General features: G+C 30.3%; 1 non-coding gene across 1 annotated transcript; it reads left to right on the top strand.

The window, feature by feature from the left end:
* Positions 1-5,844: 5,844 nt before the first annotated feature.
* TRNAM-CAU (transfer RNA methionine (anticodon CAU)) lies at positions 5,845-5,916 on the top strand. Its single transcript has one exon. It is a non-coding gene; the product is annotated as a tRNA-Met (tRNA).
* Positions 5,917-8,177: the final 2,261 nt, after the last annotated feature.

The following is an 8,177-nucleotide window of genomic DNA, read 5'->3' as shown; positions in this document are numbered from 1 at the left end:
ACTTATACGTACTGCTATACGATAAATGTATAAACTGTTTAGTTTCACCTAGGAACGTTTTTCGCCTTATAGCTGAGTAAGAATAAAGGCTATTAAAATGTCATTTCCACAAAATAGAAGAATCAGAATATTCGAAATTATATTATGATGAAAATAGTGATAAACAACGAAAGTAAGGAATGCGGTAGAATCGTTTAGCTTCAATAATCTAAGTTGAAAATGTGTGAATTACGTTAACTAACTTTCTATGTTTTCTCTGTACGTACAGAATTTACGAATAAAATAAATTCACAATACAAGTTCACTTGTAAATATATTATAGAAGTAACGCTATTTTTATGTTAAACGGCATTCCTCTGGATTATATGGCAACTTCTATACATTTAACGTAGTTTTACAAGTAAATAAAAGCGAAAAACCCAAAAGGTAAACAAATAGAATCGCAACACTTTCCTCAGTACGACATTATCATTTTTCACAGAAAAATATGTAATAATTTATTACCAATTTTTCGAATTCATTAGGAAGTTTGAACACGTCGTTCTTTATGACGTCTCCTGCATTACACGATAACTTCACTCTTAAGTGTTTAATTAAATAATTATTAAATAATTACCCTTTGTTCTACTCCATCGAGAGTTGCTAGTAAAATTTCAAAGTTAGAAGAAATATATAGAAAACAAGGTGAAACAAAACCTTTTTTGTCCAAAACTTATACGTACTGCATACGATAAATATATAAACTGTTTAGTTTCACCAAGGAACGTTTTCGCCTTATTATAGCTGAGTAAGAATAAAGGCTATTTAAATGTCATTTACACAAAATAGAAGAATCAGAATATTCAGAATTATATTATGATGAAAATACTGATAAACAACGAAAGTAAGGAATGCGGTAGAATCGTTTAGTTTCAATAATCTAAGTTGGGAATGTGTGAATTACGTTAACTAACTTTCTATGTTTTTCTCTGTGTACGTACAGAATTAACGAATAAAATAAATTCCCAATACAAGTTCACTTCTAAATTATTATAGAAGTAACGCTATTTTTATGTTAAACGGCATTCCTCTGGATTATATGGCAACTTCTATACATTTAACGTAGTTTTACAAGTATATAAAGCGAAAAAAACCCAAAGGTAAACAAATAGAATCGCAACACTTTCCTCAGTACGACATTATCATTTTCACAGAAAAAAATATGTAATAATTTATTACCAATTTTTCGAATTCAGTAGGAAGTTTGAAAACGTCGTTCTTTATGACGTCTCCTGCATTACACGATAACTTCACTCTTAAGTGTTTAATTAAAAATTTCACAAATATCGTATATTGTTGACTGTGTACTTACAAACTTGCTAAAAATTAGAGAACTTTCATGTGACAAGTGTCTACAAAATATATTACGTTCATCAAAAGGAATAATCAAAACCTTTTTTTCTCATTAAACCATAAACTCGCCATTTCATCCACCAACAAAACAACACGAGCAAAATGAAATTATTCATAATCGGTTAAAATATATATAATCATACGTTTACCGAGAGGTTGTAGACTTTTTTTTGACACACGTCCGAAGTTTCCAAATGACATTTCGTTAATGTTCCAATAGTACACCTCCGATTTTTTTTTTCTTGGTAAACAATAACATCGTCGAATTGTCTCAAAAAGGAAACCAAACGTTTTCAAAAACTTGTTATTTAAGTAGTGTCCCATACGTATCTATTTTCACTCTCACATTCGTCACGAAGTTAGAGATTTCTTAAGCTTGAACCAATCTGCACAAAAAATTAATTACGTTTTATTCACAAAGCCTAAGGAATAGAGGAATGTTTTATTATACAAGAAATCGTGACAAAATTTCCTAAAACCTTTTCACTGTTTTCTTCTGAATCTTTCTGTATGACAGCTTTGTAAGAGCACGTAAAATAGAAAACAAAGATAAACAATAAAGGAAAATATATGTTAATTGCTCCAAAACAGCCTAGTTGCATTTCAAATATGAAAGAAAAATAGTTAGCTATATCGTTCCTTAAAAAATAACTGCGTTTCAAAATTAAATTTAAAAATATCGAAAATGCTATCGACGAAGGTTTATAAATCGTGAACTTGATGTTCTTTTTCTTACGTTTCATCTGTCGCTCCTTCCGTTATCTACTTTATTGTCGTATTATTTGAAAACAAATCTTTCTTCTTGCTTTTATTCCATTTTGTTTTACTTCTAAACTTTTAATCGACGATATATCAATACTTTCAAGAAAGCATCACATTTCCTAAACTTCGGACCTGGTATGTCTTTTGACATATTGAAAAAAGATATCCGTAGAGAATTTCTTCCCTATACCTTACACATTAATATAATATCATAATATTAAATATCCTTGAAATATGTGTTTGTCGTTAGTTTCGAAATCGCTAGTAACATACATATCGTTGAATATTAAAAAATCACAGTATCGTAAATTTCGTTTTAATGACAAAATTGGATGTGTAAAAGACTTGAAGTAGCTCAAATAAACGTATAATGGAAAAGCCATAGTTTTGTCGTTTCGTTATTTTGTCAACACTTTTGACCGATTCTAGGAAATTAAACAACGATGTGAGTAGATGAGCACGAAAATATCCCGTTAGCGAGAATTATTTCTGAAGTTATTTCGATACGACACAAAATTTATGAATGAAACAATTTACACATTCGAAAGACGTAGTCGTTAAGGAGAATTAAAATAAATGTATTACAGCATAAAGTATTTGTTTTATGAACCTTTATAGTAAAAAGTAGGAAAACGAAGCAGAGTGGCGCAGTTAGGAGCGTGTTGGGCCCATAACCCAGAGGTCCGTGGATCAGAAACCACGCTCTGCTACAATGTTTTTCTTTTAACTAGATATCGCAAAGAAAAGACACGTGTATAAAATATATAAACTCTCGTCTTACGGTTTCACATAAAGCTTCTAAATAATTACCCTTTGTTCTACTCCATCGAGAGTTGCTAGTAAAATTTCAAAGTTAGAAGAAATATAAAAGAAAACAAGGTGAAACGAAGAGGTTTTATTAAAAACTTATACGTACTGCTATACGATAAATGTATAAACTGTTTAGTTTCACCTAAAAAAACGTTTCTCGCCTTATAGCTGAGTAAGAATAAAGGCTATTAAATTGTCATTTCCACAAAATAGAAGAATCAGAATATTCATGAAATTATATTATGATGAAAATAGTGATAAACAACGAAAGTAACGAATGCGGTAGAATCGTTTGGCTTCAATAATCTAAGTTGGGAATGTGTGAATTACGTTAACTAACTTTCTATGTTTTTCTCTGTGTACGTACAGAATTTACCAATAAAATAAATTCACAATACAAGTTCACTTGTAAATATATTATAGAAGTAACGCTTATTTTTATGTTAAACCGCATTCCTCTGGATTATATGGCAACTTCTATACATTTAACGTAGTTTTACAAGTAAATAAAAGCGAAAAACCCAAAAGGTAAACAAATAGAATCGCAACACATTCCTCAGTACGACATTATCATTTTTCACAGAAAAATATGTAATAATTTATTACCAATTTTTCGAATTCATTAGGAAGTTTGAACACGTCGTTCTTTATGACGTCTCCTGCATTACACGATAACTTCACTCTTAAGTGTTTAATTAAATAATTATTAAATAATTACCCTTTGTTCTACTCCATCGAGAGTTGCTAGTAAAATTTCAAAGTTAGAAGAAATATATAGAAAACAAGGTGAAACGAAGAGGTTTTTATTAAAACTTATACGTACTGCTATACGATAAATGTATAAACTGTTTAGTTTCACCTAGGAACGTTTTTCGCCTTATAGCTGAGTAAGAATAAAGGCTATTAAAATGTCATTTCCACAAAATAGAAGAATCAGAATATTCGAAATTATATTATGATGAAAATAGTGATAAACAACGAAAGTAAGGAATGCGGTAGAATCGTTTAGTTTCAATAATCTAAGTTGGGAATGTGTGAATTACGTTAACTAACTTTCTATGTTTTCTCTGTGTACGTACAGAATTTACGAATAAAATAAATTCCCAATACAAGTTCACTTCTAAATTATTATAGAAGTAACGCTATTTTTATGTTAAACGGCATTCCTCTGGATTATATGGCAACTTCTATACATTTAACGTAGTTTTACAAGTATATAAAAGCGAAAAACCCAAAAGGTAAACAAATAGAATCGCAACACTTTCCTCAGTACGACATTATCATTTTTCACAGAAAAAATATGTAATAATTTATTACCAATTTTCGAATTCAGTAGGAAGTTTGAAAACGTCGTTCTTTATGACGTCTCCTGCATTACACGATAACTTCACTCTTAAGTGTTTAATTAAAATTTCACAAATATCGTATATTGTTGACTGTGTATTTACAAACTTACTAAAATTAGAGACCTTTCATGTGACAAGTGTCTACAAAATATATTACGTTCATCAAAAGGGAATAATCAAAACCTTTTTTCATTAAACCACTTAAACTCGCCATTTCATCCACCAACAAAACAACACGAGCAAATGAAATTATTCATAATCGGTTAAAAATATATAATCGTACGTTTACCGAGAGTTGTAAGACTTTTTTTTAGACACGTCCAAAGTTTCCAAATGACATTTCGTTAATGTCCCAATAGTACACACCCGATTTTTTATTTCTTGGTAAACAATAACATCGTCGAATTGTCTCAAAAAGGAAACGAAACGTTTTGAAAACTTGTTATTTGAGTAGTGTCCCATACGTATCTATTTTCACTCTCACATTCGTCACGAAGTTAGAGATCCCTTAAGCTTGAACCAATCTGCACAAAATTAATTACGTTTTATTCACAAAGCCAAAGGAATAGAGGAATGTTTTATTATACAAGAAATCGTGACGAAATTTCCCGTACCTTTTCACTGTTTTCTTCTGAATCTTTCTGTATGACATCTTTGGTAAGAACAAGTAAGAATAGAAATCAAAGATAAAAAATAAAGGAAAATATATGTTAGTTGCTCCAAAACATCCTAGTTGCATTTCAAATATGAAAGAAGAATAGTTAGCTATATCGTTCGTTAAAGAATAACTGCGTTTCAAAATCAAATTTAAAAATATCGAAAAGGCTATCGACGAAGGTTTATAAATCGTGAACTTGATGTTCTTTTCCTTACGTTTCATCTGTCGCTCTTTCCGTTATCTACTTTATTGTCGTATTATTTGAAAAACAAATCTTCATTCTTTGCTTTTATTCCACTTTGTTTTACTTCTAAACTTTTAATCGACGATATATCAATACTTTCAAGAAAGCATCACATTTCATAAATTTCGGACCTGGCATGACTTTTGACATATTGAAACAAGATATCCGTATAGAATTTTTCCCTATTTCTTACACATTAATATAATATCATAATATTAAATATCCTTGAAATGTGTGTTTGCCGTTAGTTTCGAAATCGCTTGTAACATACATATCGTTGAATATTAAAAAATCACAGTATCGTAAATTTCGTTTAATGACAAGAATTGGATGTGTAAAAGACTTGAAGTAGCTCAAATAGACGTATAATGGAAAGCCAAAGTTTTGTCGTTTCGTTATTGTGTCAACACTTTTGACCGTTTCTAGGAAATTAAACAACGATGTGAGTAGATGAGCACGAAAATATCCCGTTAGCGATAATTATTTCTGAAGTTATTTCGATACGACACAAAATTTATGAATGAAACAATTTACACATTCGAAAGACGTAGTCGTTAAGGAGAATTAAAATAAATGTTTTACAGCATAAAGTATTTGTTTTATGAACCTTTATAGTAAAAGTAGGAAAACGAAGCAGAGTGGCGCAGTGGGAGCGTGCTGGGCCCATAACCCAGAGGTCCGTGGATCGAAACCACGCTCTGCTACAATGTTTTCTTTTAACTAGATATCGCAAAGAAAGACACGTGTGTAAAGCCATAAACTCTCGTCTTGCGGTTTCACATAAAGCTTCTAAATAATTACCCTTTGTTCTACTCCATCGAGAGTTGCTAGTAAAATTTCAAAGTTAGAAGAAATATAAAGAAAACAAGGTGAAACGAAGAGGTTTTTATTAAAACTTATACGTACTGCTATACGATAAATGTATAAACTGTTTAGTTTCACCTAAAAACGTTTTTCGCCTTATAGCTGAGTAAGAATAAAGGCTATTAAAATGTCATTTCCACAAAATAGAAGAATCAGAATATTCGAAATTATATTATGATGAAAATAGTGATAAACAACGAAAGTAACGAATGCGGTAGAATCGTTTAGTTTCAATAATCTAAGTTGGGAATGTGTGAATTACGTTAACTAACTTTCTATGTTTTTCTCTGTGTACGTACAGAATTTACGAATAAAATAAATTCACAATACAAGTTCACTTGTAAATATATTATAGAAGTAACGCTATTTTTATGTTAAACGGCATTCCTCTGGATTATATGGCAACTTCTATACATTTAACGTAGTTTTACAAGTAAATAAAAGCGAAAACCAAAAGGTAAACAAATAGAATCGCAACACTTTCCTCAGTACGACATTATCATTTTTCACAGAAAAAATATGTAATAATTTATTACCAATTTTTCGAATTCAGTAGGAAGTTTGAAAACGTCGTTCTTTATGACGTCTCCTGCATTACACGATAACTTCACTCTTAAGTGTTTAATTAAAAATTTCACAAATATCGTATATTGTTGACTGTGTATTTACAAACTTACTAAAATTAGAGACCTTTCATGTGACAAGTGTCTACAAAATATATTACGTTCATCAAAAGGGAATAATCAAAACCTTTTTTGTCATTAAACCACTTAAACTCGCCATTTCATCCACCAACAAAACAACACGAGCAAATGAAATTATTCATAATCGGTTAAAATATATAATCGTACGTTTACCGAGAGTTGTAAGACTTTTTTTTAGACACGTCCAAAGTTTCCAAATGACATTTCGTTAATGTCCCAATAGTACACACTCCGATTTTTTTTCTTGGTAAACAATAACATCGTCGAATTGTCTCAAAAAAGGAAACGAAACGTTTTGAAAACTTGTTATTTGAGTAGTGTCCCATACGTATCTATTTTCACTCTCACATTCGTCACGAAGTTAGAGATTCCTTAAGCTTGAACCAATCTGCACAAAATTAATTACGTTTTATTCACAAAGCCAAAGGAATAGAGGAATGTGTTATTATACGAGAAATCGTGACGAAATTTCCCGTACCTTTTCACTGTTTTCTTCTGAATCTTTCTGTATAACATCTTTGGTAAGAACAAGTAAGAATAGAAATCAAAGATAAAAATAAAGGAAAATATATGTTAGTTCCTCCAAAACATCCTAGTTGCATTTCAAATATGAAAGAAGAATAGTTAGCTATATCGTTCGTTAAAAAATAACTGCGTTTCAAAATCAAATTTAAAATATCGAAAAGGCTATCGACGAAGGTTTATAAATCGTGAACTTGATGTTCTTTTCCTTACGTTTCATCTGTCGCTCTTTCCGTTATCTACTTTATTGTCGTATTATTTGAAAAACAAATCTTCATTCTTTGCTTTTATTCCACTTTGTTTTACTTCTAAACTTTTAATCGACGATATATCAATACTTTCAAGAAAGCATCACATTTCATAAATTTCGGACCTGGCATGACTTTTGACATATTGAAACAAGATATCCGTATAGAATTTTTTCCCTATTTCTTACACATTAATATAATATCATAATATTAAATATCCTTGAAATGTGTGTTTGCCGTTAGTTTCGAAATCGCTTGTAACATACATATCGTTGAATATTAAAAAATCACAGTATCGTAAATTTCGTTTAATGACAAGAATTGGATGTGTAAAAGACTTGAAGTAGCTCAAATAGACGTATAATGGAAAAGCCATAGTTTTGTCGTTTCGTTATTGTGTCAACACTTTTGACCGTTTCTAGGAAATTAAACAACGATGTGAGTAGATGAGCACGAAAATATCCCGTTAGCGATAATTATTTCTGAAGTTATTTGATACGACACAAAATTTATGAATGAAACAATTTACACATTCGAAAGAAGTAGTCGTTAAGGAGAATTAAAATAAATGTTTTACAGCATAAAGTATTTGTTTTATGAACCTTTATAGTAAAAGTAGGAAAACGA

This window comes from Tachypleus tridentatus, chromosome 13 (genome assembly GCF_004210375.1).
Source record: "Tachypleus tridentatus isolate NWPU-2018 chromosome 13, ASM421037v1, whole genome shotgun sequence".
In the NCBI taxonomy this organism is placed as follows: domain Eukaryota; kingdom Metazoa; phylum Arthropoda; class Merostomata; order Xiphosura; family Limulidae; genus Tachypleus; species Tachypleus tridentatus.
The sequence above is the reverse complement of the archived record's forward strand: the minus strand, read 5'-3'. Positions and strand labels throughout refer to the sequence as shown.